The sequence below is a fragment of the Ambystoma mexicanum genome, chromosome 10 (genome assembly GCF_040938575.1).
Source record: "Ambystoma mexicanum isolate Mex_15411 chromosome 10, UKY_AmexF1_1, whole genome shotgun sequence".
Taxonomy (NCBI): Eukaryota; Metazoa; Chordata; class Amphibia; order Caudata; family Ambystomatidae; genus Ambystoma; species Ambystoma mexicanum.
The window spans coordinates 638,580,850-638,603,383 of NC_090932.1; positions in this window are offsets into that span (position 1 = coordinate 638,580,850).

Below are 22,534 nucleotides of genomic sequence, written 5' to 3' on the forward strand. Positions count from 1 at the left end.
TCTTTTCGGGTACCGGATCAGTTCGTTCTCTGAGGACTGAATCTCAAGCAATTTTGTTTTACACGCTGCTTCCCAGAAGTTTAGCACGTTACAGTGGGCGGCTGTTGTTTCCGCACGTATTGTCGCAAGTAAATAAGGGCAGTCCGGGAGCAGCGTTTTCCTGTATAGGGACATTGCTTTGATCTCCGTAGTCCCTGCCAACGACAGGAGACCCAGCTCTCTTCTGATTAAGGGCATAGAAGTGGTCTAAGAAAGGCCTAAAACTGTACGCCAGAAGTACCCCTCGAGTTTCAGCCAGAGATTGGCCGGGGTATGTGGCAAGGCTTCCGCTGCATAAGTGAGAGACGCTACCACCTTTGCACGGTAGAATTTAATCAGTGGAAACAGCAAAAATCGTCCAAATTTAAGATCCATTGCACGGGCTTGGGCTGCCAGTTTGATCGCCTTTTCCATCAACGTTTCCTGTAGGGTTGCATTTATGCTTGAACTGTCGAACGTTATTCCAAGGTATTTAAAGCTGTTGACTTTTTCTAAGGCAATACCCTCCAGATACCAGGACGTCTTTTCTTTTGGTCGCCTCCTTTTTTCCAGGACCAATATTTTTGTTTTTGAAACATTGATTGTGAGGTCGTTTTCTTTTGTATAGGTTGCTAGATTGTCTACCTGACGCTGAAGACCAATCAGGGTTAAGTCCATAAGTATAAGATCATCTGCGTAAAGTAGTCTTGTGACTTTCTGGCTTCCCATAGACGGTGGAAAAGATCGTATGAATAGTTCCGATTTCTTGAAGTCTCCAAGATATGCAATGAAGAGGGCCGGGGCTAGTGGACAGCCCTGTTTTAACCCTCTTCCCACTAAGATTTCGGATGACAGCAGACCGGCTTGGTTCAACCTTACACAGAGTTTGGTGTCTTTGTGGAGAGCTTGAATAGGTTGAAGATCTGTCGGGCAATTCCAAAGTCTCAGCTTTTCCCACAACTTCGCTCTGTTCACCTGGTCAAAAGCTTGCGCTAAATCTACGAACGCAAGGAAGACACGAGGGCCACCCCCGAGGACGTTGCTTTTTAATGCGCTAAGAAACAGGATATTTGTAGCCGTTCCGTTGTCTTTGGTAAAACCCATTTGAAACGGGTCAGCGCACGCTGCTTTCTTTGCCCATCGCTGGAAGTGTTGATGGAGAAGTGACCCAAAGACTTTACCGTTGGTATCGAGAAATGCTATGGGGCAGTAGTTTTTTGGGTCTTCCTTGTGACCTTTTTTAAATATGGGCACCACGATAGATGTAGTCCATGATGCCGGGATTTGTCTGGATTGTTTGCAGCGTTTAAAGATCTCGCTAATCAGTGGTGTCCATTCTTTTACATTTTGTTTTAGGTCAAGATTAGTGATACCATCCGGGCCACGGGCACGAGATGGTTTGAGCCTTTGAAGGGTCTTTGTTAGTTCAGCTTTGTCGGTCAAGTCTACCCAACACTCCAGTTTGCTGTCATTTACCAAAGGGGGGTGGGTTGATGGTGACTGGAACAGATTTTTGTAGAAGTTTGTCCATTCTTTCTTACTAATTGGGTTAGTTTGGGCCATTTCCGATAGAGCGGATGAAGATCTTAATAGGGCCCAAAACTCCCGTGGATGGTGGCCACAAACCAACTTTAACATAGATTCCGCATCCTGTTGGTATAGGTGGAGCCTGTGTTGTCTAATCCAGGATTTGTAGGCTTTTGTGATCTTGGTTAAGCTGTCTTGGTTCTCAGCTGACGGGTAGGTAATAAACTTTCTTTTCGCTTGTCTCACTACTCGCCTTTTCTCCACTACTTCGTGACTGTATTCATGTGAGTGCGGTTGGTTTCTGTGTCCCGAACTGTTAGTTTTCCTTATAAACGGTATCAACAAATGTTGGTAATCAGGTGCAGCTGGAACTTGCCCTCCCCTATGAACCGTTTCTTTTCGTTAGTAATTAGCCTTGATCTTCAAAATAGAGGCCGCCGAAAGTTTTAATCGATTTTGTTGGTTGTTTGTCTCTACTTGCACAATCATGTGCAGGTTTTCCTTTGGTCCACTCTTCCACCTAAGAGCCAGTAAGTTGTGTTCGCTGGCTGTAGACTTTAAGACTTCAAATGAGCTGGTTAGAGTTGCCAGTGGTCTGCTTATAAAGATGTGGTCAATGTCCGCCTTGGAGTTTCCTCGTTCCCAAGTAGACGGTCTGTTTTCTCTGGCAAACAGTTCTTCGGCACAAAGTAGGTCCCTTGAGGACATCAAGGTCAACCACTTTGTCCCCTGTTTTTTCCTCGGCGAGGATGGAGGTATGGCGCAGGAGGCTACCTCATGCGGGGCCCAGGTAGCATTTAGGTCGCCGCAGAGGATCAACATGGCCTCAGGCGACTTTATACGGACCTCATCAATAGTCTCTCCGATCAAAGCTAAAAAAGCGGAGTCACTCTGGGCTGCAGGGTTCCAGTAAATGTTCATAACAATCAGGAGCTGCACGCGGGGGGCCTCCGTTTTCCCCACTGGCTGGTCCCAGCTTATCTCGGTAGCTAAGAGATAAGTAGTTGATCTCAATTTTTTGTTCAGCTGTAGTCCACAGCCTCCCCGAATTGCAGTTATAAGACCTGATGATGGTCGGCCAAAAATTCCTTTGATTGCTGTGACACAGGCTATTCAGTATCCATCCATAACTGGGCGAGTTGTCATCCAAGACTCTTGTAAGCAAACGATGTCGAAGTCTCCTAGATTTAGATCACCTTTCTTTGTCAGATGTAAAAATCTGCGAGTGTTCCATGACCCCAAGGATAGCTCTTCCTTCTCCGCAATGTATCTGATGGAAAGTGGAGCTTCGGGGAGTTTAGCGGATTGCTATTTGTTCTTATTGAGTGTCAAAGCCTTCGGTAACCAGGCCCATAGTTGCAATAAAGGGGCAGATTTGTACTGTTGTAAAATGCCTGGTTCATTTGGTTTAGAAGGTTGGGTGACAGTACGTTGGATTTTTGGCATGGGACCTGCAGGGACTCTTCCTAATCCCAGGGGATCTTTGTAGACACAGTTACTTTGTTGCACTTCTTTTGGGGAACGAGGGCTGGGTGATTCCAGGTCAGAATTCGGGGGAATACTCCGCGTGTTACTAGCCTTGGGGGACTGCTCCTTAGATAAGGGTTGTTGTTTATGGCCCGTCTGCTCCGAGGATTTCTGAGGTTGTTCCAATTTTTCGCTTTCTTCCATGGGACACATAGGTTTTAGAGACTTGGTCAACTCACGGGATTTCCTTTTTGAGGAAGAGTCAGCGCACTCTTCGAGTTCGAACAGGTCGAACCCTAACTTCAATAATTTTTCAGCTGCTTCCGAGATCCTGATTTTCGCCCAATGTGTGCTTACATAGAGATAAGCGCTGGCAATTTTCCCTTCGTGAAAATGTTCTACTCGGGCGAGGTCTTTCGTATCCACATGTCTGAGTGACGGCACTCACTTTAGAAGTTGAAGCACGTAGCCTCTGTTTAGGACCACATATTTCTTGTTATCCGGCAGTTGTTCGATCTTAAAACTGCGTTCTGTTTTGGGTAGTCGGGTCACTGTCCGGGCGGTCGGTCTTGAGCTGGATTCGCCGGAATTTCTGGTCCTATTTTCCTTTCTCAGATATTCAAGTTGTGGTTGCCTTACTGGTTGCCCTTTGGCCCGAGTTGCGTGTACCCATCGCACTTTAGAAGTATTTTCAAGCTCTATCGGGGAAGTCGAACTTGCTTTCCACCTACGAGGGGACGGAGAAGGACTGTGCAGAACTCTTTAGCTTTTTTTGTTGAGATTTAGTTCATTGTCCTTCACTTGCGTCTTTATTGAATCCTGCCCCCACTGAGGTTTTTTAGTTAGCTTCTTGCATCTGTCTTCTAAAGTTTGGAAAGGTGAAGATACCTCATTGCAAGATTGAGGCAAGCAGCTGTCCTCCTGGTCATCGGATACAGAGTAGACACTGAGGTTTAACAGATCTTCGTTCACCTCAGTGCCTGCCCCTTTGACTCCTTTGGGACTAAACCTGGCGGGTTCTTCTCTTTTTCTGTGAGGGTTCTCATGCAGGGCTGATGTTTCCGACAGTTTAGGGCGTTGCTGGTTCTCCGTCCAAATTCTCGGGGCCACTTTCTTTGTAGTGGGCTCTTCTTGTAAATTGTTGAGTTGCCTGGGAGTAAAGCTAACTGCTTTCATAGGTTGCCGACTGCCCTGGTCTTCGTTTACATTAATTTTCTCTTTCCCTTTAGGTTCATGGGTCAACTCGAGCTCTTGCAAATTGAAAATGTTTTCATTGCAAATGGCACCATTTGTGGTTGTGGTTTTCTTCTTCAGTTTCTTTCCCGAGGTGCCTGACTCAACAAGATTTACCCCGGATGGTTCCTCATGGCTCACAACTGGGGGAATCAATCGATCTTTTGGGTTCTGGACGCAGGTGTCAGATAGTGAGGGTCTTGTAGGTCTATTTAGGTTCATGCTTCCAGAGGGTTCATAACCTTCTCGGGCTGTTAAAGACTGTTCGTCTGTTACCCGTTTTTCTATTTTGCTGTTAAGGGCTTTTATGTACCCTTCTAGGAAGATCAACCGACTGTTCATCATGGCTATAATCGAAGTGTGGTCTTTCAAAGAGTCGTTTATCGACTCGTATAATTTGCAGAAAGGTGCCATGGCCAAGGTAACTGTTGACATAATTAGCCTTAAGTCAGTCTTTTTAGATGGGGAATCTTTAGACGAGTGACTGAGCCGCTCACTTTGACGACGGGCTCTCATAGGGTGGGTGTGGTCTGCGAGCTAGAGTTTTGTGCCCCTAATAAGACTCCACTGGGAGCCGGACTGGTAGGGGCCAGGGCCACTGGACTCGCCATCTGCCTATCCATTTCCTTCTTGTCCAGTTCTTGTATAGCCCGTATTCCAGAGGAAGGCTCTGGTTTTGTCAGGTCAACAAACTCAGACGCCTCCAAGTAAACAGGGGCCCGTGCTAAGTCAATGTCCACTGCTTCTTTTAATTGCTGCTCCTGGGTCGACGAGGACATGCCAAGCTGGTTGTGTTCTGCGGCCTGTTGGACAATTTTAGGTTTCAGTAAAGGTCGTTTTGGTTCCATGTTCCCTGGTGTCATCGTGGGCAAAGGTGGTATTGCCAAGGATACGTCGGGAGCCATGGAGGACTCCCAAGCCTTTAGCTTTTGGTTTGAGGCAACCCTTTCTGGTTTTTCAGTGTCTGTGCAAAAGGACGAGTTTGTGCCCTCCTCCCCCTCATTTTCATCGGTTGAAGATTTTCTAGACCGAGAAGGAATTGGTCTAGGTTGCGGTGAGCCAAAGTGCCACCTCACTCTAGCGTCGGGTACCATGTTGGAAAATATGAAGCGTGGAGGGTCCAGCGAGAAGGTTGAGCCCTCCGCCACAGTTCTCTCAGGTTGGTTATGCACGGGGATTTGGTTTGCTATGGCGTTAAGAATCTCGGCATCCGAGAGTTCTTCTGGTACAGGTTTTTTCTTTTTTAAAAAGTTTGCAAAAAAAGTTGTTACTTGATGTTGACAGGCACGAGACCCCCTCTTGAGGGGATTTCAGTGCACTTTTTGATTTTTTTGGAGGTCTTGGTCGTAAGGTCGACTGAGCTTTAAGGACAGGCTTTTGTCGCTGGTGGGACATCGTCTTCTGCGTGCGGGTGCTGCCTTTTTCTTTTGGTGGAGGGCGTTCGTGGACACATGCGATGGTTTAGCATTGCTCGGGGAGATTGGCGAACCATCTGACACCCTTGGCTCTGACGGCACCGGATTCAATGGGGACACTTCCCTGGGAGGCGGTTCCTTCACCTCCGCACAACCACGGGGGTCCTCCATTGCTGAAGAAAGAGTAGTTGGACTATGTACCAGTTTGACTGTACCATCCGGAGTCGCACATCCCGCCGATAGCAGGTCCAGGTGTGCGGCCCATTTTGGGTCGCCTCGTCCCCCCACGCTTCCCCCCCATCCCCAGCCCCTTCCTCACCATTTGCAGGCGGCATCTCCTCTCCTCCGAGGGGCGACGCAGGAACCAGCTCACACGGTGAGAAGCATCGGACGGGAGGAGGAAGCTCAGGCTGGGCAGGCCGACCGATGTCAGTATGAGGCTCCCGCTGCTTCAGGTCTTTTTCGTCTTCTCCAGGGCGAAGGTGTAGTTCAATGGTTACACGCAGCACCTGCCGCATTGGCGAAAAGTCTGCATCACCGCCACAAGGAGGCGGGCTTGATTCAAAATGGGCCATATCCTTATTGGCACTGCGCAAACTTCGTAGACGTGAGCCCTTCACCTCCGATTGAGATGCCAATAAATCAGTTGACACTTGTGGCGGCTGTGTCTGTTTAACAGAGACCTCGGTCAGCAAAGGACTGGCCTTTTTGTTCGCAGCGCGAGCTGCCTTAGCTGCCATAGACTGCAGAGACTACCACTCTGCAGCCGCTCCGCGGCCACTCTGTGGGGAAAGAGGGCTTTTAAAGAAAAGTCCGCCCTCAAGTTAACAGGCAGTGAAGAAAGACTGCCCAGCACAGGAATCGCCAGGAATCACGTTGAACACACTGCAGAGACTACCACTCTGCAGCCACTTCGCTATAATTATATATTTACTTTTGTAAACATATTTTGCTTCTGTGTGTGAACATACACATTATCCATCACTTCCCCAGAAACCATTCAAGCCTGATGTGGTCCATTTCTGCCAGCCCCAGAAACATGTCCACAATATAATAGCAGAACATCAAATCCATGAGTTAAGATGGAGTGCACCTAAGTACAGGTCTGAGGCTAAGCACACTCAGCAAATGTATGACCTGATCACAGCTTACAATTGAGAAACACACTTGTAAAAATGCAAAAATAAAAAATCCATAAATCAAAATTCAAAACCAATAAAAATAAAATTCATTACATGAAACAAATTTCCTAAAGAAACCGAATTTCACATTTTCAGACATATCCTGTTTATATGTGGCCATGAAACCTATTACAATTGATAATTGATACTATCAAGTTACTAATTAGCCACATCAGTCATAGTATTCTGGTGTCTTCTCTCGATGCAGCTACATGAGATGATGGCACACAGCTCCATTTAGATTAAATTGCCAACGATACACATCAGCAATAAAGCACTGATAGTTAATGTGGTGCCTCATTAAACACTCTTATGAATCGTATTCCGCTCAATGATCAGTATACCTCAGATAAGTCTTTCTAATATTGAGTATGTTCATGTGTGCACACATCTTACAACAGATATGGATGTGCTTGGAGTCAATTTGCAGCCTGCAATTGCAAACCTGCAGCTCTGTTAAGATTGTTTTCCAATTCCTGAGCATCCAAGGTGAGTTAACATCACTATGATGCAGGTTTGGGTACTCCAGGGGCCCTGGTCGAATTTAGCTTCAATCAGAAATCTAGTACGCAATTTAGGATCAAATATAACTGCATTTCAGAGAGTGGTAAGCCAACAAGGCAATCCTATAAACATGCTAGAGAAACCATATAATAAGCCCAATAAGAAAAACCAGGCAGTGGCAGCAGAGTCAGGTTTATTTCTATCGAGCTGTGCAGAAATGGACAGGGAAATTGGCAGAGTATCCCCATCCCAGAAAAGAGGCCACCTGAGCACAGACGTCTTTTTTGTGTGTTTAGGGTTTTACACAAACATACAGAAAATTGACATGATACATTTAGTTGCAGACATTAACAATGAGCTTCTTAATGGAACATTCTAATTTTCTGCTGAATCCCTGACTGGGTGAGTGTGCCAGTACCGAGGCTCTAGCTCCATTTATTTAATTAAATTGATTTGCCGGCTATTGCTGCAGTGCCTGGCTCAGGCACACACCCCTTTCATTTAATTGTGCTTTCGGCACTTGGTCTCCTGCTCACCCCACCCCCTTCCTTTGTCCATGCTTCCTTGTCCCCCTCCCTGCCTCCAACCGCGCTCCCATTGGCGAACAGGCCCGGCACAGCGAGGTTTACTCCCTCTGGGGTCCATTCAGTGGCATTTCTGCTGAATCCCTGACTGGGTGAGTACGCTGGTACCGAGGCTCCAGCTCAATTTTTTTTATTAAAGTGATTTGGTAGCTATTGACACACTGCTTGGCTCAGGCACACACTCCGTTCATTTAATTGCACTCTCAGGGGCCTAGTCCTCTGCTCCCCCTGCCCTCCTACACTCTTCCTTGACCCTCCTCCCCTCAACCCCCACTATGCTCCCATTAGTGAACTGGGCCCTCATCTGGCAGCTTTCCAGGCAGCCCCTGCCTGATGGTCCCATCGGCTAAGGACCCCAAGGCCAAGGACAACTCTGGTGTTAGCAGCTCCAGTTGGTGACTGCTGGTGTCTGCTGGGAAAGTTTGCAATCATCAACTTGCCACGACAATTCAGGAAAGTTGAATCTGGGTGTTTTGCATTGCTGCTGTGTTTAAAAAAACAAGGGCTTTTTTCTTCCTTTTAGGTGAGTTAAATATGGGTGTTTTGCATTGCTGCTGTGTTTAAAATGAAACTGACCCTTATTTCCCCCTTTTAGGAAAGTTGAATCTGGGTGTTTTGCATTCTGCAACTGGGGTACTGTTAACTTAGACTCTTAGGCTCTGGCCAGGTCCCCGCCCCCTGGGAGTTTCCTTTGCACTATTGAGTGTGCCAGTCTGCTCCTTACGTGCGTTCCCTACTACGTGAGCCCCTCTGCACTTCCCATCAGGTTCTCTTCCACTCTCTAGTTTCCCACCCCACAAGGGGTGCAGTTTTACTGTTATGAGTCACTTATTTTCTCCTCCTGTGTCTGCCTATTGTGTCTTCTGTATTGTTGTGCCCCCCCCCCCTCTGCACATCCTGTGTTGGTGGCTCCCACCTTCCTCCCTCTATGGTGCTCTCTGTGTCTCCCTTCTTCTCTAACTGTTAATCTATCTCCTATCCTATCCCTCTCACTAAGTCTGGTAGGAAGAAGTTCAAGAGGGACATCCGGGTCTCCAACCCGGTCCTACCTATCACTACTACCAACATCAGTGCTTCCTCCAGAAAGACTCTCACTGACATCCTCGTTGTCATTCCCTCTCTGGACCTATGGACCCCTCATATGGTCTCTATTCTGTCTCCTTTTTCCTGCTCTCCCTTTAATGGTGGCACTAGGTGGGAGGTCCTCTTGGCCTCTTTGCACTCCTCCAAGAGCATCATTAATGTCTATCCGAAAGGCACCATCTTGGTACAGGGCCCTCAGCCCAATGTCCTTATTTTTGTCTTACCAACTTCCTCCCTTCTCCTGCTACTCCTTCTGTCACCTCTCTGGCACACTCCTCTTCCTCCGCTTCCTCTGCCCACCCTCAAACTGCTGTACCACCTCTGCAGGGCGTACCTCAAGCCTGTAGCCTTCCACGGAATTATTTCAAATGTGGCAAACTGCTCCACATCGCTACTCATTCTGATGTCAAACACTCCTCCGAAATCTGTCACCTCCTTGAAGAATTTGACATAGATATCCTTGCTCTCACTGAGACATGGTTCATGGCCAGTCCTGTCACAAGTTTTGACACTCTCCTCCCCGAGTGCTACAAGATCCTCTCCAATCCCAGAACAAACCATTCTGGAGGCGCAGTAACCCTAATCTTTCTGGAGTGGGTCCCTGCTTCTGTCAACCTTGTGCAGGCCTTCTCCTCCTTTGAATGCCTTGTCTGCATGCTCTCTATCTTTCCTGGCCTCTCCCTAACTGTGCCCTAACTGTGGCCACCATCTACAGGCCACTTGCCCAGGTCGCCCTCTTCCTCTTCGAATGGGCTGACCTCTCCTTGTCTCTCCTTGCCTCTACCTCTCAACTTCTCCTACTCCGAGACCTCAACATCCATCTGGATGCTTCTAATCTCATTTTGGGGCTCTTCTGCAATCTCTGTGGCACTCTCTCTCTCCCACCCTCTGGCCCGACACATTCAGTTCTCATCTTCTCTGACATCCCCTTCTACATCTGTTTCACCACTCCCCTGTTGTGGCGTTTCACCACTCCCCTCTCGTGGACTGACCACTTTCTGCTCTCCTCCCATCTGAAGCTCTCTGTCCTCCAGGTCAAGCCTGACCCAGCACTGCCACCAACCTTCTCAGTCATAAGGCCATGAAGCGTGTGTCCGTGGAGGCCTTCACTGCTACTTTCTTTCCTACTCCTTCGGCTGACTTACACTCTGAAACAGCCCCCTCTACCCTGCATCTTTCTATCACTAACACTTTTGATGCCCTTGCTCCTGTCATGAGAATCCACCTGAATCCTACCTCCAAGTGCAACTATTGGTATGACTCTGACATTGCAGCTCTAAAACGCAAGTGTAGGGTGGCTGAGAGGAAGTGGAGGGCATCAGGCACATCCTCTGACAAACTGGCCTGCTGCCTTCTCCAAAGGCAGCAGATTCTCTGTCCTGTCCAAGAAGAGAGCCTACACCCAAGCCTGCATCTCTGTGGCATCTAACAACATGGCTGAACTCTTCAAAATCTGCAAGGAGCCGGCCAATCCTGTTGCAGTTCCCCACCTCTTTTGTTCCCTCTCAGGCCCTCTCCACAGCTATGACCTCTCATTTCCCCTCTAAAACTGAGGACTTCCTGTCCTCTCTCTCCCCCTCTCTTTCCTCTATCTCTTTTGGCCCCCTCCTGGCTACCTCAACCTCTCCTCCCCCTTCTCCTCTTTTTCTGTGATCACTCCTGATGACATTTCTATACAAGTCTGATCTATGAAAGTGTCATCCAAGCAGGTGCTCCCCTGCCCCTCCAGAACCATCAAGGACCACATCGACACCCTTGCTCCAGCCTTGGCCAATTTCTGTAATCACTCTTTTGCCACTGGAACTTCCCCTCCTCCCTTAAGCACTCCTTTGTGCACCCCCTATTGAAGAAACCTTGCGCTGATCCTTCATGTAAGGCGAACTACCGCCTGATCTCTATTACTCCTTTCCTGGGCAAACTCTTTTAAAAGCTAGTCATCTTCCTGCTCACCCTCCACACTGAATCTGTTGGTTATCTCCATGACCATCAGTCTGGCTTCAGAGCAGTCAGAGGCATGGAAACTGCTCTCCTGAAACCCCATGAAGACCTGCTCTCTAATCTCGATTCTAGCCTTCCTTCTGTCCTTATCCTCCTTGATCTTTCCTCTGCTTTCGATATGGTCAATCATGCCATCCTGCTCAATCGTCTCTGTGAGAAAATGGGCATCACTGATCAGGCCCTCGCATGGTTGATCTCCTTCCTCCCGGACCGTCCCTCTCAGGTCCAACTGGGGTCCTTCCTCTCCACCACCTCTCTGTCTACATGTGGTGTTCCCCAGGGTTCCAACCGAACACACTGGCGTTTCAACCTATATGTGACCACTTTGGCCCCCCTCATCTATACCTTCTCTTCTAACTTTCATTCTTATGCAGAAGATACTCAGCTCTCATTCAGGCTCCCCACGGCCTCCTCTCCCCCCTTGCTCATTGCTGATGGTCTATCCGCAATTCAGCAATGGTACGCCCTCAATGATCTGTGCCTCAATGCCAGCAAGAGCGATATTCTCCTCATTGGGACCCCTGCTCCCACTTTCCTTGTTTCACTCTGGCAGCCCTCCTTGGGCCCTCTCCCTGTGCCTTCCAGTGAGGCAAAAAACCTTGGAGTCGTCTTCAACTGCTCTCTCTCTTTCAATGTTCAACAGTTATCTGCAGTACGTTTAACACATTCTTTATATCTTCAAATCATTGTATCCCTGGTATTCATTAGTTCTAACTGTCAAAGGAATATGGTAATATGGTGGATCAGTTACATTTTGGGCCTGATTCATGGAAGTGTTTTATAATGGCGCAATCCCATTGAAAAACATTCCATGAAACAGGCTCTTTATGTTGTACTTAGAAAGCTCACACCATTTCAGTTCTATCAATCTGTGCAATCAAAATAATGTTCACATCAGCTAACAGTTCTGCAATTAGGTGAACACAGTTCTTGTCAACAAATAGTCTACTCCCTTTCAATATCAAGCCTTTAACAGCAACTCCCCAACAAATCCTGGTCAGGTTTAACTTTACTCAGGCATTGAGGGTTGCAGAGATTCTTGAGGCCACAATGTCTCATCATATCAGATTCTGATCCACTCATCTCAATTTACCTGAGTAACAATCCAAGTTAATGGGTTGTTTGCAAAGCAGAATTTCTAATGCATTTCAGTGGATCACCCAGACCCCATCTGTAGCATCCGCAGCGTGGCCACATGTAAGGTATTACCCAATATGTTGGAGCACATATTCTGTTGCTCGGCTCATAGGTGTTGAAACAGCACTGCCAGCTGGAAATCTTCCACAGGTACCGCCAGGACCACAGCACATCTGGTATTCCAGAATATTCATTCAATGTTGAGTGCACTGAGGCCTGCAGGCGTTCTGGCGCTATACAGAAATTCTCTAGAATAGAACAGAATAGAATGCTTCTGAAGAGGACTGGTGCTTGATGTCATCTTGGATCACTCTCAACTGATCCTTGAGATAGTTTTGAACTTCACCAGATGCAATGTCCCATTGAAGCATCCACCTCGCAGCTGTGTTGTTAAACATAAGACTGGTTAGAACACTTTGTGTTATGCTACTTAAATATCTATTCATTTGGCGCTCTCGAAGATTGCTTCTATGTTTAAACATTGCACTCCACTTATTTCTTTTAATGTTTGTATTGTGCTTTGGATTTATTAAATTACACCTTTCACAAATTAAAATAATGTACAAACAATTATAAACATGTATTATCCTAATAACTATATAAAAATGGCATAGCTGAGGGTATTATCAGACAAAGAAAGAGAATTACAAACAACAACCCATAATACGAGGTCTCCGTGTTTCTCCTTGGGCGCTGGATATAACAGTAGTCTAGTGTGTATGAGCCACATAATTACCTTGTTGGCTATTGTTTTCTGGGCCCACCAATAAGTAGTATGAGCAGGGCATAGAGAAAGGGCAGAGCTGCATATACTCTCCCTTAGATCGTATCTCTAGCACTGCTTTGGAACCAACATACAAATTAGTGTGTCTGTGGTCAGCTATAGACCATTATGTGGATTCATCTAGTCTCCTGATTATTTCCACTAGGAATCCATAAAGGGCTATTATCAGTGATACGCTCTGTCCCCACATTAACTGTGCCCATAATAGCTCCCCCAGACCACTAGTTTCTTGAGGTACAACAGATTTAAAGTACTGGAGTCTGATGTTAGTCACTTTGGTTCAATCCAAATTTAAGTGTATCAAGGTTTCCAGGGTGGATGAACATCCGCATAATCTACAATGCAGAGGTCTAATCACCTCGGACTTCCAGCAGCTTATGCGCTCTAATGTTGGTAGTTGAATTGGGCAGAAACGCAGGTATAGACTGCGTACTTTGTGGCACAGGAATAGATAGATACATTTTGGCATATCTTCCCTGTTCCTGGTGAACTTGGCATATTCCTTATATGTTCTGTAAAGTCCATCTGATCTAATGTGTTCCACCAATCCATTACAAATAGTTTTGCTTTGGTAATAGTTGGTCTTGGCGTTAGTTCCTCCTCAGAGGAATGGATGTTATCAAGAATCGTCATAATGTTAGCCCTAAACACATTGATTGATTCCAGGGACTGGGTAGCTAGAATTATTCCCATGTCGGTGTACAGGGAGTTAGCTGGAGGACATATAATTTTGGCATAGTTAAATTATTGTCTCTGGTGGACCCTGCCTTGTAAGGAAATCAACCTCAACTCAAGTCTAATGATGGCATTTGGGACTGATTTAGACAAGCACAGGGTCTCTTTCCAGATAAATCCCCATAAGCTATTCAAGTACAGGCCCAGGTCAGCTGTTGTCTTGTCCAGACCATATAAGACCAATGGCTCTTCTTTGGCCAAGTAGAATCTCAGTAGAAGAAGGAGGGTACATTTGCATAGCTGTTTATGGATCCGTTTGAGCTGGCAAATCAAAGGTTGTGATTTGGCTGTAAGAGTAATCTTACATTCAGTTAAAGATTGAGTGTTGTAGTAGAGGTTACACCCAAATAACGCATGGAAGAAAATCTTTCACATTTCTGATAACCTATCTTCCATTACATGATCTAAGGTCTGGTTTTGGTTGAAAAAATGACAATCTTTGACTTATTTCGATTGGCCAGGAGGTTGTTTTTTCGACAGCATAGTTAATCTTTCTTTGTAACCCCATCAGAATTTTGTTGAAGAAGACCAAGTCATCGGCAAAGGCCAGTCAGTTTAATTTTAAATGTCCCAGATGAATCGGAAAAAGTGTGGCCTCTGACCAGAGTTTGTCGCTATCGCTGATAAATGCATTAAAGAGGGTAGGTGCCAAGACACAACCCTGTTTAAGACCCACAAAAGTCTGTGCTGGTCCTGATACACTGCTCCCCTTAGTCAACCTGATCTTAATAGTAGTTCTGTTATGCATACCAGCCAGCAGTTGGACCATCTTCAGGGGAACTGACCAATTCAACAATTTGTTCCAGAGAAGTGTTCTGTGTACTTTGTCAAAGTCATTGCTCATGTCACGCAAGGCCATGTAGATGGTGCCAACTGACCCCTTTTTGACTGCCACCAAAAGATGAGCCTTGATGGTGGCGTTCACTGCAGTGCCAAAGCAGGGTCTAAAACCCACCTGGAAATGGTTAATCACCCCAAGATGAGCCAGAGGGTGATTGAAGTCTTTCAATACCAGGGTAGAGAAAATGTGACTTGCTGCATCTGGGTGTGCAATGGGCCTATAATTGTTAGGATCATTAGAAGGACCCTTTTTATGAATAGTCATTGCAATCAATTTGTGCCATGTAGGGGGGAAACGATGAGTAAAAGAAATTGATGAAAATGATGTCCCCAAGGGGCCCACCCATACCTGTGGGTCACTTCTTAACAGCACTGGTGTCAGATCATCTGGTCCTGGTGCTCTAGATGTCTTGGCCCTGGAAATGGCCCATAGGAGATCATCCTCTGTCCAAGGGCGATCTCCAGGAGCCAGGGACCCCGTCAACTGGCTTTCCTCCAAGACCATCCTTTGAGGATTGGCGTATTTGTTTGTGTAATAAGCTAAACAGGTATGCTCTGGAATCATTCATACCACTGGGCAATTTAGTAAGGTCCAATTTGCTGCTAATACTGTGGAGTAAAATTGGATAACTATGAGAAGAATGAGAATTGTCTCTCACCTTTCCTCCCCTAAACCCATACCCTTTTTTAAGTGGGTTAGGAAAACTCTGCATGTTTTTGGGTTCCATTTTACAGTAAGCCCCTCCACCCATCTATGTAAAGAGAAGGGCAAAGGGTGTGCAAGCAGGTTAACAGATCTAAATCAAGTTGCAAAATTTAGTGGTCACCGAAACTGAGATTGTGGATGGACAATGCATTACACAGTGGATTCAGATCTTGTGAGAAATACACAATCCATGAATAAGAGGTTCCTCTACTTCATATCAAAACATCTCCTTCCTTTAGATAGGGACAAATGTAAACCCCAATTTTGCATGAATCGATCCCATTAGAGACCATGTGCCATGCTTCCCGAATGCAATCCCAAGGGAGCCAATAATTTGTCATTCAGCTTAGCACCCTCAGCACAGCTCAGGTTGAAGTTACCCCCTATGATAATATTGCGGAGATGACCCTGTTCCAGCTAGTTGGTAATTAAATTGGACAGCACAGCTTTGCAGGGATGGCATGAAGACTTATGGGGATTTGAACATAAATTAATGAGGAGGATGTCGAGGTACAGTGTTTCGAGTAACAAGTCTGCAACCAGAAGACCTTCTTGCATAGTCTCAGTGTCTACATACTTGGCTTTCAAACTTAAATCAAAAGCAATATCAAGACCTCCTGAGGGATGCCCCATCAATCCTCTTTTAGCTAGCTTAGTGAAAGTTTGAAACCCCTTTAAGTCAAAATGGCAAGTAGCCATGGTGTCCTGTAATATTAGGAGGTCTTTGTTCACAAAAAAGTTAGTCAGATGTGAGGCCTTGTCTAGATTGCTATAGCCACACAAATTCCATAAAATTAAATAAATAGTACGCCGGTTAAAGCTGCTGTTGAGTCGGTCTTGAGTTTGAAAACATCTTACGAGCTGCCACCAGTCATGACCAATCCTGACCAGACTGAATGTTTGAGACCATAGTTGTATTTCCTCTCTGGGATGCTGTGTGACAGGTTCCTTATAATCATTGTTCATTGCTAGTTGGAATCGCCTGCAAACGGTCTGAGGAAGGAACCAATAGAACTTTCTTTACTTCTTCAGGGTTATTTAATTCAGACCACAGAGATCTTAAAGTCACTTGTTCCTCCAAGACCAGCCTGGGCACCAGATGAGAGTAAAAGTGACATACCAGGTGATTACAACCCTGATCAGGAAACTCCACGTAGTCTATGTCAGCTATATGAAGAGCCCATAGTGATGGTATACCTTGGAAGGTTTCCTGAGTTGTACTCATGTTCATGACCAAGTCACTGTTAATGTGGGTGATATTAGCCCATCCAATTGATTTTGTGACTTTTCGGTTTACATTTCTTGTGTCCTGGCATATAAGTTTGGGATGTAACAAAGGGCTTGTAGTAATTCCCATAAGTCCTTCTCGCTCTTGACCATTCCTGTTTCGCGATGGAAGTTTAATCGATACTTCAGCTTCACTAAACAAGGTTGTAGTTGGAGTTGAGTTTCCGTCCTCCCTTATCTTTGGCAAGGCACTGACTATTAATTTGCCAGGTTGGTTCGAAGGCGCCTGTTTAGGTGGTTGCAGGAAGGTAGTCATTTTCTTTTTTTTCCAAGAGAGGGAGTACTAGGTGTTCGTGCAGAATGATTGGGACCACCATCAATAAAGAGGTATTCCCCTGGATTTCCTGGGTATCCAAGTTAATAACTTCCTCCACCATTGGCAAAGACCTCAGAAACTTAAGCAAAGATTTCCTTCTTTTTTGATTCTGAGCTGCCATATTTTTCATTTTCTTTTTTTGTTGTTGGCATTTCTTTCTTCTCGATTTAGGTTTCTTGTTCCATCTGGTAGCCAAACAAGGTGGTGAAGATGTATTGTCTACCCAACTTATTGCTCCTTCAAGGTTCAGGCTAGCAGTTGGTGGTTTAAATAAAATTGGTGAGGCACAAGACCCCAAATGACACTCGACAAGAGGCAAAGGACTATTTGGGGTCAAAATTTGAGCCCAAATAGTTTTTGATTTGAGCTTCTTCTCCAAGACCTGCACCCATCCCCGTCACTATAGTTGGGCTATCAGTATCCAAATCAATAGCACTGTTTTTGAAAGGCTTTTCCCTCTTATCTTTCTTGTTGATATTTTCTAGATCCAGCAGTTTTTCATTTTTTGTATCTATCCCTGTGATTTTCAGGGAGTTGTCTTTTAGAGCCTCAGTAGTGATTCCAACACCAAATGTAGAGCTGATACTGAGGGCGGTTCCAAATTCTCCTGGTTGAGTAAAATGTTAGACTTGCACCTTATTTGTGTGTTTCGATGCATGAATAAGTCATTTAGACAAGGATCATTGGTAGTACTTTTCCTCCCTGAGAGATCCGATTTCTATCCTGGCAGTTGATCATGTTTTGCAGACAAGATAGTAGCAGTGTTTTGAGTATTTACTGCCGCGCTATTGTCACTAAAATCACCCATGTCCCTACACAAGTATAAAAAATACTTAATTAATTATAATTCATTTAGAGTTGTTGAGTGTATTTTGTCATGATGAATCTGCTTGTTGTGTGTTCATAGTAGTTTCGTCTGGCATCGCACTGGGTGTTGAGTCTGCTACCACATGAACAATTGTTGGAATGTTAAGCTCACGGTGTGTGATATATAGGAATCCGGATATGTAGCCTCTAGCAGTTTCCCCTGATTAGCAGGGGGACTGGGTGGGGCAAAACTTGCACCAGAGTTTGTTTTGGATGTACCTGCTGGCCCAGTGTCCATTCTGACTGATGCTGTCAGTGTACAGGCATACCGTTTATTTGGTGAGAAATCTACAGGTTTGTTTAAAGTGGACGTTTTTTTAATGTTTATGTTGTAACTCTTTTGTACAAACCTCTCCTTGAACACTCCCTGGCAAAGAAAAGTTAACATTGCTGTTGGGCAGCATGTTTGTGTTGAAATCTTGTATGCTCTCAAGTTTAGTACTCATCATGCGCTTGATGTGCAATTCCGCTACCATGTAGTTCTACGAATTGGACAGTTAATTGCCAAAAAACATTGTAAAGAATGTGCTTTTTGTCTTCAACAAGAGCGTACACTTTTCAGTATTAATCTCTGGATCACGGTCAGGAATGTTCAATCATAAGCACAAGGTGCGCATTAATGTGAAATAATGATTGCCGATTAAAGGCAAGCAATCAAAATAGTTACTGAACACTTACTGCTTACTTTTCTGATACAGCAAGTCAGGGTATCGGTGGCCTGAAAGTTCCAGAAAATGTTGCAGTGTGCCACGAAAGAAAAACAGGTGTGAAGTTGAGGTGGTGAGTATTAAGTAGTCCCTCCTCACAGTCCCACAGGAACACAAGAACACTCAGCCACACTCTGCCACGCTCCGCTTGAGCCAGGAGTATTTGTAGCTGACACCTCAGGTAGAAGCAGTAGAAAGTAGAAAGACTTGCTGCTTTGGTAGTGCTCTGAAACAGTGAATGAATCAATGTTGTTGAGTCTGTGTTCACACAAGAATACTCAGCCACAATCCACTTATTAATCCTGTGGCAATCTACAAATGACCCTGTCTAACCTCATGCTCTTGTCCACAATGAAACATGTCATACCTAAGTCACTAAATTTGCCCCATCTCATATACAACATTCCAAAGCTCTCTGGCATCTGCTTTTCATCATCAGAATGTCCTTTTGCTGTGCCAGATGTAGTATTGTCGCTCCTGCAGAGCAATTTTGAAAATGGGACATTACTTTTAGGTTTAGAATTGGGTAACAGAATTTTATGGATCTAACATGTAATTGACTACTGTCCATCTCTCTGGGTGTGCCACATTGCACAGAGCGTTATATCATAACTTAATTTTTAAACTGTTCATAATGCAGGTCTAAGAGTACGTGATGAATAAGGGTACAATGCGTTTGTGTTAAATGCCGTTTGTCCAAACAGGAAATGTCCCCATCTCTCAGATAGTGCTTTTTTGCTGATAGTTCAGTGTGTGCCTGGGGTGTAATCACATAACATCTCCCACCAGGCTCATGGTTATCTTCCTGCAGTACACTGTTAAATAGGGATATTATCGTCTCAGCCAATTCCAGCATGTTCATAGAGTAAGGTCACACTACCTCTATACAATTTCCTTTGGCCTACCCTCTTGACATAGTATCTTCCTCCAGTGCATATCATAATCATATGCAATGGACTCTGGTCGAATGAGTAGCACCCACGTGACCCCTCGTCTGCTGGTCAGACAGGCAAACCTCATCCTCATGTGTTATGTAGCACATGCACCTGAATCCGGGACACAGATTAACGTGACAGCTGCACAGCCTTTGTGCTTTCTAACTTCTGTCAGCCAATTATGTTACCGAATTCAAGCTCCTCTGCATCATCCATAAGGCTTTCTGGGGCATGGAACCTTGCTACATGTTTGGGAGGAGCCATTCCTTGAAGAGGATGGTCGTGCACATCTTCTGGAACTGTAGAACTGAGGGAGAAAGTTGATGTTGATGGGGAGGAGGTTCCAGAGTCTTGGGGCATAGACAGAGAAGGCCTTTTTTCTGTTTGTTTCCTTCTTACACCGACAGAGTTCAAGTCTGCACAAGTATTTCAAGTTCAAACAAGTTTATTAGGATGTATAAAAACAACCATTAAACAACAAATAAACACATTATGGCAGAAATCCAAATTAAAAATTCATAAAATTACATTTCCATAAAAATGGAATCGATAAACATTTCCAAAAGCAGCGTACAAATACAGTTAGCTGTCAAATGGTTACCTCATCAAAGGCTACATTAAAATAGTAGAGTGAGGGATCATACAAAAAGCAGTACATAAACCTTTGTCCCATTACGGATGCTATTATGCTTTATTACAGACCTTTACCACCTTGCAGTTTCAGAATACTATTTCTGAAATACATCGCTCTTTTCAAGAACGTCAAAAGAGCCCATGCTGTATAAACTGTTTCGGCACTCAAAAGGAACACAAGAGCAGCACTATGTGTGCGGATAACCGTCTTCTTAAGGGCAGGAATCAGGGTCGATTTACGTATACCAACATACACTGTACAGAAGAACAGCAAGTGAGAGAGATCCTCTCTACAGTGTCCACAAAACGGGCAGCCCGCTGTGTCAGGAAAACCCTTCCACTTATGAGTGTTACCTTGCAGCCGAAGGCAATCAAACCGTGCCCTCGTGATCAACCACCTGTCTTTTTTCGATGTACCCCAAAGAAGTTAAGGTTGAATTCCAGTTATGCAGCTAATGCTGGTGTGAAATTCGCCATTTCTATGGCCATACTCTAGCAAAATCTTTTTCTTACTTTGATTTCACCCAACATAACTTTGTAAACGGTCCCCTCACTCTTAGATATGAGTGTATCAGGTGAGAAAAGGGCACCTAAGTTGGCTTCATCCAGAGTTGAAGAGACATACGCTAGCCAGGGGATTTCTTCCAGCCACATTTGCCCAGCACAGTGCGCATAATGGTATGACACAGGGAAGCATGCTCATTAGCCCACAGCCTGACCAAGAATAAAAGAGGGGCCAGCGCCCACTGATCTTCCCAAAACTCCACACCCAACTCCCTGTGGACAGCTATGCCAGATGCACTGGGCGGGAGCCCGAGCAGATTTTTAAAAAATGTGCTCTCCCTACTCTGGATTTCCACCACATTCTGGAAGCTCCATATAGCTGCACCGTACAGAGTGGAAGCCGCAGTTTGGGTGCCATAAATCTTAAGAATCACATTCAGAGGCTGGCCCCTACACTTCGACATAAACCGAAAGATACCACCTATCTGTTGACTCATCTTGACAGATTGTTTGGCCACATGGTCTTTGGCATTTAAGGCCTCCGAAAAACGAATTCCAAGATAGTCAAAGGTCTTAACTCTAGGGATGATTTCTCCTGCACAAAGCATGGATTTCATGGGCACAGGATGTTTTCTACCAACGCACGCCATTACTGCAGATTTCTTAGCATTTATTTTTAGGCCCAAATTGTCCATAAACGTTGAATAAGCATTGATCAAGACCTGTAGGGCCCTAGGTGTTCTTGCAAGAAGGACAGTATCGTCAGCATAGGCCAATACTGGGAACCGCCTACCTCCCAAAACTAGAAAATCAGCCAATACACCAATCAGGTCCTGTGAGAGGCCATTAATGTAAAGGCAGAAGCAGATGGGGGCCAATACACAACCCTGCCTCACACCACACCCCACCTGAAAGCAGGCCGTGCAGTGCCCCCCAGAACCACTGCATAACCAGCCTCGTTATCCGTATGGAGATCAACCAAAGCGTGCAAAATTTCCCCTGGGCACCTTAAGGACGCAAGCACTGCCCAGAGCTTAGCTCTATCTACTTTATCAAAAGCAGTGCTTAGGTCCATAAAAGCCAGATAAACTGCATCGCCCTGACAAAACACAGAGTTAGCCACCAACAAATTTAAATTAAGGCTCTGTTCAATAGTGCCCACTCCAGGGCGGAAACCAAATTGAATGTCGGATAGAACTGACTGTTCCCCAATCCAAAACTCAATTCGGGCTAGCAGTATTCTCCCAAAAAACTTTGAACGAGGAGTCAAGCAAAGAAATTGACCTATATGCACCGGGGCTAGACAGGTCTCCCTTTTTAAAAATAGGGAAAATTATCACCCTCTTCCACGAGGGGGGATATTTCCTCGCTTTTAGACATGCATTAAATACCACGGTCAGAAGTGGGGCCCACCAATCAACTGGGTCCTGGAACAAATCCGAGGGTATCATGTCAGGGCCAGGGGCACGGTTATGCGCTTGAAGCTTGATTGCCTTAGCAATCTCCTCCACCTCAAACGTCAGGCAAGGGCCACTATAGTCTAACTCGACTTCTGATTGTTCAGACCCAAACAGACTACGAAAATGCGCTAACCATGCCCCTTCTTCTACATGGGTGCCACTCCCCACGTTGGACCAACACCCCTCCGGACCACTTTTTACAAATGCCCAAAAAGCCTTCTGATCCCCTTTCATGGTGGCATTCAAAAAACCTTCCCAGGCTGCCTGTTCTATCTCCCGTTTCCTTCTCTTTAGCTCCTGTTGATAGGTTTTCCTGTCTTGGGCGATCTTCGATCTGCCACTATTCGGGTCCTTTAGGGTTCTTTAGCGATTTATTTGCATTTTTGCAAGCCTCATCAAACCATCCTCTTTTTAGTACATTGCCATTGGCCTTTATAGTTTTAGAGAATTTGGATGTTAATGCAGCCAACAGTTCTAAAAATTTCTCTACAATTATACGCAGATTGATGATTGCCCAAAATGTCCATCACAAGCGAATTATTCTCACTTATGGCGATATAGTGTAACCCCTCCTCTAGGATAGTACCCCATTTAATTCTTCTTGAACCAGAAG